Below are 8,306 nucleotides of genomic sequence, written 5' to 3'. Positions count from 1 at the left end.
GAAGGTAGGGCTTGTACCCAAATAATGTGGAATTAATTCTTGGCATCACATATGTTCTCCCCAACCCCACCAGGAGTCATACAGTAGAAGAGTCAGGACTAAGCCCTGAGCACAAGGGATGTGCTCTGAATCACAAAGGGTATATCTCCCCAAACAAAAATAAATGGAACAAAACTAACACTTCAATTTTTAGCAGTCAGCTAATCCTTCTTGCATTAAAAAGTGAGTCAAGAAATTCTCTGCAATGTTAACTGATGGAGAGACAAAATTAGAAGACTTGTGTCTGTGGCACAGGACATGTACAGAAACCAGGATCTATAAGTACAGAAACCTGACAGCAACAACTGTGAGACTGAAGAGCTGACCACTGAGAATGACTAGGAGTTGGACAACTGAGCATGCCTGGAGCCTTGACTTGGTCTTATGCCACAGTGCTTTGGGGGTAAGATCTCCCTGATTTTTAGTCCAAAGGTATTTATTTCCAATTTTTCTATATTTTGCTGTGCCTAAGTGAACAACAATTGCCATGCACGCATCTTTTTATTTTTTATTTTTTTTAATATATTGCCCATCTCTGGAGAAAAATTAATGGAAGCATACTAAACCTTGGGCTATTGCATTAATGACTTTATTGGTGATACAATAATTTTCATAAATATAACTGCTAATGAACTTTCTCCCTTTCTTTTTCCATTGGTTTAATTCTCTATTCTCTTTCTATTTCTTAATAACTTTGCTGTCTGTCATGCTAAAAAAATGTACTGTGATCAGTTATGTCAACAATGTGATACATTTTCTTTAAATAAATAATTAAAATAATAAAAAAGAAAAAAAGAAATAGAGTATTCAAGTCTTTAAAATCCTTTATTCTTTTCTTTTTTTTCTTTCTTTCTTTCTCTCTCTCTCTCATTTTTTTTTTTTTTTTGCTTTTGGCTTTTGGCTTTTGGGTCATACCTGGCAGCACTCAGGAGTTACTCCTGGCTCTAAGCTCAGAAATCACTCCTGGCAGGCTTGGGGTCTATATGGGATGCTGGGATTCAAACCACCGTCCTTCAGCATGTAAGGCAGACGCCCTACCTCCATGCTATCTCTATGGCCCCTCCTTTACTTTTTTATCTCTCATTTTCTTTTGCCATTAGTCACAATCTTTGTAACACTCCCATTTTGAGATGATTAATTTTGCTATTTTGGTCTGATAGCTCACTCAGGCTCACAATCTCCTAAATTTCTCTGGTGAAAGGCCAACCTGGGCCTTTGGAGAAGTAATGTGGATGTAAATAGGAGCAATATCTTGTATAGTTCTAGAATTTTACAGTGTAAAATTTACTTAGATTTTTGTCTCAGTGTCTGCTCTGCAAAATGCATACAGTGGAATATCCATTGTTAATGGTCCTTCAAGTCCTAACCTTGAAGATAAGAAAAGTTGGTTGGGGGGGTGTAATTCAGTGGGTAAAGTGTTTTGCATGAGGCCAAATTAGATTACATCTCTGACAACTCATATAGTTCCCAAGCAGGAATAACTCCTGAGAATTGCTGGATGTGACCTGAAAACTAACAATTTTTTTAAAAGAGGAAAGTTGTCTTTAATTTCTACAACCTGAATAACTGAGTCTATAGTTTGCTCCTTGTTCTTGTTATTATTGTGATGGTGTTCATTTTTCTTGAGCATCTCTCTCTTCACTTACCTTGAATATGTGTCTATTAATTTTTCTTTGACAATGAAAATAAAAGTGAGAACTGCACACATTACTAAAATGACATGTAGCACATACTAAGTAAACAATATACCTATTAGCTATTATTAGCAGCCAGTTCGAGGAGTCAGTTAAGTGAATAAACTTAAAATATTTCCCTTAAATATTGAGGTCCAAATAGTATTGATTTATTTAAGATTCTAAGTTAGTGCTCGCTTCAGCAGCACATATACTAAAATTGGAATGATACAGAGAAGATTAGCATGGCCCCTGCGCAAGGATGACACACAAATTCGTGAAGTGTTTCATATTTAAAAAAAGAAAAAAAAAGATTCTAAGTTAATGGTGGTTCAGGAATTGGAAAATGCTTTTCAATCTCCTAGATGAGAGTTTCTTTCAAGTTACACAAACACATCAATCTCTTAGTCACACAAATAGTGTTTAATGGTATACAGCCTTGATTTTGTAATCTTTATAAGACAGCATATTAAGTGTGTTGACAAAGCAGCAATTAATATTTTAAGCTGCATAGTTATTATTAGCAATCATATTCTAACTGAGCTATCTAATCAAGGATCAATTTCCATACTTGTATAAGTTATGGATGTGGAAAAAGTTTAAAATAAAAAATGTTTTGTACTTTATAGCTCATACTTCTTTAGTTTACTCTGATGATATAGGTGAGAATGGAAAATAAATTGTTGAAAGATAATTTTAAGATTACATGCAAATAAAAGCTGTCACTTTATTTTTGTAAAAATATGTGCCTCTTTAATATCCTTGCAACAAAAGTGCAGCATCTGAATGTTTTTATATGTGTGTATATTGTGGATCTGATTTACAAAAATGGAGAAAACAGAATTATCCTAAAAGCTCTAATAATATGTTTTCATTCAAAGTTATTCATTCACATTCCATCTTGATCTTTTATTTAGAGAAAACAAGTTCAAGTTCAGGGCTAACTTAGATGACCTTTAATGAGAGAAAATTTTTTTTCTTGCAAATAAAGAAATGAAGAAAGCTTTCTTTTTCGTTGTTATTCCTCTGACATACACTGACCTACACTTGACAATTCTCTGTGGTAAAAAATGTGCATATGAGATTAGTAGACTATAGACAGGAAAGAAAATATGCATAAAGTGAAACTAGGTGAAAAGTACTTTTAACAAAATATGACATAACATTATTTAATGCATTTTGATTTTAACAACTTCAAAATGGTATTACATAGAGGAAATATAATTTGAGACTAGACAAAAGCCAATTAGGTCAACATTGTTAAGAAATCTAGATTCAGGGGCCAGCGAGGTGGCGCTAGAGGTAAGGTGTCTGCCTTGCAAGCGCTAGCCAAGGAAGGACAGCGGTTCGATCCCCCAGCGTCCCTTATGGTCCCCCCAAGCCAGGGACAATTTCTGAGCGCTTAGCCTGGAGTAACCCTGAGCATCAAACGGATGTGGCCGAAAAACCAAAAAAAAAAAAAAAAAAAAAAAAGAAATCTAGATTCTAACATTTTTCTAACCAGATTTCTTATTTTATTTTTCCCAAGATGTGTTAAGTACAGAGTTCATATAGAATAAAAGGTACAATTTTAAACACTTATACTTCAAAGTGATTCAAATTTCTAATAATCAAGTATGAATTTTAGTATCCTTTTCTGTAGACATTGGTTCTTTCTTTACAAATAAGCTCCTAAATATGAAAAAGGAGTCAGGATTTGAATATATTTCTGCTTGTTTCTAAAATGTATAATTTTTTTTTGTTTTTGTTTTTTGTTTTTTTTTTTTGGGTCACACCCGGCGGTGCTCAGGAGTTACTCCTGGCTCTGAGAAGTAGCTCCTGGCAGGCACGGGAGACTATATGGCAGAGGTGGCAAACAAGATCAACACAAAGAGACAAAATTTTAAACTGTGAGAGTCAGAGAGCCACACCACGCAGTGACCTGGTCAAAACAGACAAACTCTCACACAAAAGCATCTAATTTTAACAATAATCTATTAAACACATATTGCATTTTGAGTGAGGGTAAAAATCCTGCAGTGTTGGTGAGGGTGTGCTGCATCCTCCACACTAAGAACTAACGACCAGATTTGACCCAACATGTGCCGCACGGGTTCCCCCGCTCGCTGGCCCGTGCAGTTGTTTCCGAGGGATGGGAGACCCGACGACTTGCTTGGGCATCTCTCCTCAGAGGTCCCTCCTCAGAAACAGCAGAAAAAATTTAAACTTGGCAAAGAGCCACAGGAATCAAAATAATGATAAGAGGCAAAGAGCCGCATTCATTTTGGCTGGGAGCCGCATGTAGCTCGAGAGCCGCGTGTTCGCCACCCCTGCCATATGGGATGCCAGGATTCAAACCACCATCTGTCCCGGGTCTGCCACTTGCAAGGCAAATGCCCTACTGCTGTGCTATCTCTTCGTTCCCCTAAAATGTATAATCTCAACCACTACATTCATAAACATTTATTCGGGGTGTATTCATGGAAATGGTGATAATTAATTCTATATGTTACCTTAAATAAAACATAGTTATAGGGGCTGAATCAGTGCACAGCAGGAGGGTATTTTCCTTGCATTCTGCTGACTTAGGACAGACTGATGTTTGATTCCCCCCATGTGATCCCCCAAGCCAGGAGCGATAGCCAGTAGTAACCCTTGAGCATCACCAGATGTGGCCCCCAAACTAAAAACCAAACAACCGAACAAACACCATAGTTATAATTTATCAAGCTTTATTCTTTTTTAGTTATTTTCTCCTCCACCACTTCTCCTCCTCTTTCCTCCTCCTCTTTTTCATCATTATTATCATATTCTCTCCTCCTCCTCCTCCTCTTCTTCTTCTTCTTCTTCTTCTTCTTCTTCTTCTTCTTCTTCTTCTTCTTCTTCTTCTATTTCTTCTTCTTCTATTTCTTCTTCTTCTTCTATTTCTTCTTCTTCTTCTATTTCTTCTTCTTCTTCTTCTTCTTCTTCTTCTTCTTCTTCTTCTTCTTCTTCTTCTTCTTCTTCTATTTCTTCTTATTCCTTCTTCATTTTTTCTTTCTCCTCTCAGCTGAGGTCAAATTTATGGCCTCTTTCAACAATTTAAATATATTCTACTACTAAGCTACCTCTCTAAACACAAGATTTTTATTTTATATATTTATATTAGGGTTTTTTTAGATGAAACTAACATTTAGACATACATAAAATATACCAAATTAATTTTCATACTGGTATTGAACTCTATCTAGTCAATTGACACTCTTAATAGAGAAAATAACTGGTATCCCCAGCAGATGATCTTTGGACTAGAACAGCAAGATTGGCTCTTCCTTAGGTCTCTTTTCTGCCTTTTTGATTCTGTGTTCAGGACTTGCCAGTCCTTATAGTTGCATAAATCAATGTTGAAAAATAAGGGGATATTTTTATATGTAAATATCCTACTTTCTTCATTTCTTGGGAGAACTATACTAAGTCAGGATGCATCATTCAGGTGATTTGACTGAGATAAAAGAGTACATTTGTGCCTCTATAAGATATGGCATCCATGCAGACATAAAGAATGTACTGTAGGTTTTTTCAAGGGTATAGGTCTAGTGCTTATGAGCAAATGAATCATTTTTCCTCTGCTGTATTACTAAAGTACTTGCTTCCTAGTTTACCAACATAATATAAGTATGATATTTAGGATTTAGTAACTATATTATTGCTTCCTGTTGAATGGATTCAGAGAATATAGAATCTCATAGAAGATGTTTTATCATTGTATGTATCATCATGATTCCAGTGTATGCAATACTGGGCTAAGTGCTGAAAAGTCTCATACTGAAGTGGTTTCTAAGGGCAGTGCTTATTGGAGATCCTTAACACAGGCAACCCAGGTACTATTAGATTTTATCAATAAATATTTAAATGAAGTATGGACAAACAAAATGTTCCCTAGCTGAAGAAAAAAACCAGGGATGCTTGCATCATAGTGTTAGTTTATTTTCAATAAACCTTGACCTCTTTTTTTTCCTTTCTCCCTTGTCTCCAGAGCTATAAATGGTTCAATTCAAAATAAAATGTGAGTACTTGCACTGACCTACTGTTCTGATGATTATTTTAGGCTGGTTAACTAAGTGGGTAAGGTTCAAAAACATGGAACTGAATTAAACATAATCACTTTATATCCACAACATTTGCAAGCTCAGATAAACAACTGGATCAAATGTCTAATTGGTTTAAATTTAAGTGGATTTTAATATTATAAGCACTCTCTGTGATTCTTTGCAAGTTTATTTGAATGATGCAAGTTAGGTAGATGATAATTTTTTCTTAAAGTAGAGAATGCATGTTTAGTTACAATTTGGACTGTGGCACAAACTTCAGAGTATAATGGAAGAGTAAACCTGAACCACATTTAGTGGGTTTCTGCTTAACTTATACACATATCCCCTTTTTGTTGAAAAAAAAAAAAGATGTCTGTTGTTAAAAAAATGGGGGACCCTATCTTCTTCAATATAATATTTAAAGGGAGCACTCAGTTGATTAAAAAGCAACAGGATGTGGGTATCTTAATCACAATGCACAAGGTCCACATGATACACATGTTGACATTAGCAGCTGCTAGGACTTTTGCCTGGAGTTTCATGCCAACATCAGCTGAACCTGCTCCCCTGAGTACATCAGACAGCATCAAGCAATAATTTGTAGATCATGACTTTCATTGTCCTGCTGTTCACATAGTCTGAGAAAAAAATCTGACAGGGATCAGCAATTGTCTCCCTTCTGTGATCATTACCTTATCCTCTCACTGACTTTGCAGCTGTCAGATCCCAGAAAGAACAAGGAAGAGGCTTGCTCACCAGACCCATCAAAGCATATAAGAAATTGACAAGAGAAGATAGGATTTGAACTACTAGGTTTTATGGGTTTTGATTAAAAAAAAAAAACTTTGCCACTAGGACAAAAAGAAAAAGATTCTTAATCTGACATTAAGCCAATTATGCAATTGCATTTAAATCTTCTCAACAGCACAAAGAATGGAGCCTGACTCCCGTCCATGCTTTCCAACATAGCAGCTGCCCGGGGTCTACAGCTGCAGGTTTTGAGATCAATTCCATACAGAAGCGACAGCAGAAGCCATGTGAACATAGGTAAGCTGGACCCATCCACAAAAGGTGGATCCAAAGAGCCAAGCCTCTCCTTCACTGCAGATATCTCAATGAACCCTCACACAACATGCAGAAAACATCACACTACAAGGATGGCAATGCAGGCCAACACCATGCATCAAGAATGAAGATGGTAGCTCCAATGACCCAAAAAGTGCCAACCACCTATTTAGCCTCTCAGATAAGGAGTTTAGAGAAGAAATATGGAGGACTCTAATAGAACTCGAAGAAAGCATGGATTGAGCTGAATGAACCACAAATAAGAATCAAAAGAATATGAAAATAGAAATGAAAAAGCTCCAAACTGAAATAACTGGACTGAAAAAATTTGGTAAGTGAAAAGAAAACCTCACTGAAAAGCCTATTCAACAGAGTAAAAGCAGCTAAAGACTGAATCAGTGAGCAGGAAAATGAGATGCATAACAGCTCCATACAACAAAAGAGATGGGAAAACAAACTTAAAGTAAATGATTAGACAATGGAAAAAATCCTCTAAGAATGTATCTTGAAAATAGAAGTGTTTGATAAACTCAATAGAAACAATATAAGAATCACTCTTTTTCATTCCTGGGAGCCAGGAGTATAGTAGCATGGGGTTCGGCAGGCCTCCGCCATGCCAGAGGCCTTCTTAACCAGGCCTGGGGGCGGTGCGGGACTTGGGTAACCCCAGCACCCCTCTACCGCCTTGCTCCAGATCTCCAGGGCTTCCCTGGGCCACATGCCTGGGCAAGCCAGCGAGTTGGGTCCCTTTGCAGAGCTGGAAGGTACCCTAGGATTTCCCCCATTATCCATTCGGCTCCTTAGGAAGGGTCTGGGTGGAGCTCTGAACTTCCGGCCTCCCAGCTTCTTGACATAGTCACTGGTAATCTCTTTCCAGTCTATATTTTCAAAATTGCGCAGGGGCAAGATACATTAATAGTACTCACTATCATTGAATTATGTTTTTATGTATGCAGAATGTCCATTTTGTACTCTGCCCTTTTGCACACCCCTACAAAAGTTCATTTTTCTCTTTAACTCTCTTAACCCCTATCATCATTACTTCTCATTTACCCTTTTTAACTTACCCTTTTTAACTAAGCAACAGATCAAAGTGGTGCCCTGGAGTTAACACCCACCCAACTATTCCAAAAGGCATAAAAAGGACATGTATGTCTTTTCAACATTTTATGGGTGTTTTCTTTGACGGCTATAACTTTTGCTGAATATTTTCTTATACAGTGACGATTCCCCCCCTCCTTTTTATCTTCTCTTTGTGAACTGCTCAATATGGAATTTGGTGTGAAAGAATCCCTCAGTTTAATGCTTATGTTTGAACCAAGTCATGGGTATTGTTTGACATGTTCTTACACCCTCATATACTCTGATAACACCACGTGGCTTTATTTCTTGTTTGCTTAGGCACACTAAAAAGGAAAAATACTATACATACAAATAAATTATTATCTAATAGAGATGGGAATACACAAATCTTGTAGTG

General features: G+C 36.8%; 1 non-coding gene across 1 annotated transcript; it reads left to right on the top strand.

Moving 5' to 3' along the window:
* The first annotated feature begins 1,902 nt into the window (after positions 1-1,902).
* On the top strand, positions 1,903-2,009 carry LOC126023451 (U6 spliceosomal RNA). Its single transcript, XR_007500573.1, has one exon. It is a non-coding gene; the product is annotated as a U6 spliceosomal RNA (small nuclear RNA).
* Positions 2,010-8,306: the final 6,297 nt, after the last annotated feature.

Source organism: Suncus etruscus, chromosome 11 (genome assembly GCF_024139225.1).
Source record: "Suncus etruscus isolate mSunEtr1 chromosome 11, mSunEtr1.pri.cur, whole genome shotgun sequence".
NCBI classification, from domain to species: Eukaryota; Metazoa; Chordata; class Mammalia; order Eulipotyphla; family Soricidae; genus Suncus; species Suncus etruscus.
Note: the sequence above shows the minus strand (reverse complement) of the source record. Positions and strands in the feature narration are given on the sequence as shown.